Source organism: Erpetoichthys calabaricus, chromosome 3 (genome assembly GCF_900747795.2).
Source record: "Erpetoichthys calabaricus chromosome 3, fErpCal1.3, whole genome shotgun sequence".
Lineage (NCBI taxonomy): Eukaryota > Metazoa > Chordata > Cladistia > Polypteriformes > Polypteridae > Erpetoichthys > Erpetoichthys calabaricus.
Window position 1 is genome coordinate 188,839,051 of NC_041396.2, and position 2,500 is coordinate 188,841,550.

A 2,500-nucleotide genomic window follows, 5' to 3' on the forward strand; every position below is an offset into this window, starting at 1 on the left:
TTTTATATATATATATATATATATATATATATATATATATATATATATATATACACTATATATATATTTATATGGACTCCACAAAATCTCTGTGGGGCATCCATGTTTCATGCTGGTTTTTCCAGCACATCCCACTGATGCTCAATCAAACTGAGATCTTACTTGATCTCCAAATTCCCAAAACACCTTGAACTCTTTGTCATGTTCCTTAAACCATTCTCAAAGTAAGTATTAACCACTGCATACTGGGAACACCCCACAAGGTCTTCCATTTTGGAGGTGCTCTGACCTATTTTTCAGATACTTATTCTTGCCTATTTTTCCTGCTTACAACATATCACCTTCAAGAACTAACTGTCCACCTGCTGCTTAAATATATACCACCCTTTGACAGGTGCCACTGCAATGAAATAATCAGTGTTACTTACTACACATATCAGTTGTTTTAACGTTGTGGCTGATTGTTGTATATACATTCTGTATACATACAGTATATATTAGTACAGTATATCACATTCATGCAAAGTATTTCATTCATTAGTTGTTAAGCCTAAATATATATTTTTACAGTTATACAGCTTAAACCAAAAAGGTTTGGTCTATTGTTACATAATTAAATCCAGAAAAAATGCAAACAGAATAACGAAATCCATTGAAAATCACAATATGTGCAAATGTACACAGTATTTAATTATACCTACTTGTACATATTTTTAATAAATGGTTTTAATATCTTTTGCAATTTTATTTAGCTTTTGAAAAAAATACGAACCTCAAGCTGGTCCACCCTTCTAGCTTGTCTGAAGCTTTTTCTTTGCTTTAGCCTGATAGACTTGCCAATTTTTGAATTTACATTTGATATATCCATCATTCAATTAATACCTTTTTTCAGATGAAGACGTATGGAGCCAACCTGAAAGTAACAGAAATGTGCTAGCAATTTAACAAAATATGAAGAATCTTCCAAAGTAGCAAAACGTAATAAAAAAAACAACATTAAAGCCATGAACACAATTAACATGAAAAATGGTCATTTCTCATAGCAATTTGCAAAGCAATTGAACAAGGACAGAATAATTAGTCATGCACGGTTTCTATACGGCAACGAAAATTAAGAAAGGTGCCATGGGTTTACTGTAATAGAAAAGTTAGTCAGGTATGGCAGAATCCTATGAATCCTGCTTTGGTTGAGGCGCAAAAGGCCTCCGTAGTTTCTGTCTTTATCCCACTTTGGTCCAGTTAATTGATATTACATCGGGACACTGAAGCCAGACGAAAACAAGGTTTTAATATCTGAAGTTAAAAAAAGAAAAACTTACCACTGCTTCACAAGTACACTATACACGTTGTGTAGCTTCAAACGTATTACCAAATAATTAGGACATTATATCACTGTATTGATTTACAGAAAATGTAAGCGTACACAAAACACATTTTAAATGTTACCGTATTACTGTAGCCCATTTCAAAATCCCACATTAGACAGCTGTAGAAACTTTAAGTGACTGAAATTTACTTTCATAATATAAACTATGCGTAATAATATTTTTTTAAAATTATTTGTTTTTCATCGGCTGTTTATCTCCATGCAACTTTAAGCGTCGGTAACTGAGCAGCATGAGGCGAAGTCCGTCACCATAGCAACAGCACATCAACAACTCCGCACACCTTCAGTGCAGTGTGTTTTTATAAATACTGTAAAGAAACTATAACAAAATTATTGATATAAAAATAATAATTTAATGCACTTCATGTATTTTAAACAGTCATTGTTCATCATAATTGCGAAACAGTAAAGCAAGTAATAGGCATACAATTATACAACAATTACTTGTGTTTAGAGTTAACTGTTACCATTTTCAGTAAAAACGTGGAATATTAAAATTATCTTACCATCTCCTGCAAACCATTTGGTGTCCTTATAAGTTATCAGGTTGTTTGGAAAATTTAAACCATAATGTGCATCCCGGTAAAGTCCGTGGAGTCACTTCGCCGCTCACAGCTGTCCAGTCTCGCGGCTTTCACAGTGTTGTGACGTCAGACGACGAGCGACGCTAACACAGAGTATGCACTCAGTCACGTGTTCCCATCCTGCAGAGGACGGAGCTGGTGTGCTGGTAGTTTGATTCACTGGCATTTTTGTTAACATTTATTTTAAAAAAAAGTCAAACATGGTGTTTTTGTAACCTGTTTTTCATTAAGGTTGATCTTTCTCTGGACATATTACGTAATGTGTTTGTACTTTCCATTGTAGGTAAAAACTACCTTTTAAGGGTTACTTAGTAACTATATAATTGTACTATTTTTGCTTGTGTGTACACACCGTACCTATGCAGTTTATCCATATTGTACTTGTTTTTTAAAAGTAGAAAAATAAAACCTTTATTTATACACAAACTCGCATTGTTCAACCTCAAACGGGACTTTAAAGTGGTTACTAAGGAGGTGTTTCACTCTGAATGACTGCATAATGTCTTGGAACACTTTCTGATAAACTCGC

The 2,500-nt window shown here is 33.6% G+C and overlaps 1 protein-coding gene across 3 annotated transcripts in view; it reads right to left on the reverse strand.

Moving 5' to 3' along the window:
- armc2 (armadillo repeat containing 2) overlaps positions 1–2,500 on the reverse strand; it is a 222,293-nt gene that overhangs the window by 197,471 nt on the left and 22,322 nt on the right. For 2 of the 3 annotated variants that reach the window (XM_051925611.1, XM_028797613.2), the window contains exons 1-2: positions 1,894–2,026; positions 773–913 (exon numbers count right to left, since the gene is read on the reverse strand). The gene's annotated coding sequence lies outside the window, so the exon portion shown is untranslated. Of the gene's footprint in view, positions 1–772; positions 914–1,893; positions 2,027–2,500 lie in introns of those variants that run through there. The other variant, XM_028797612.2, reaches the window with a different exon arrangement.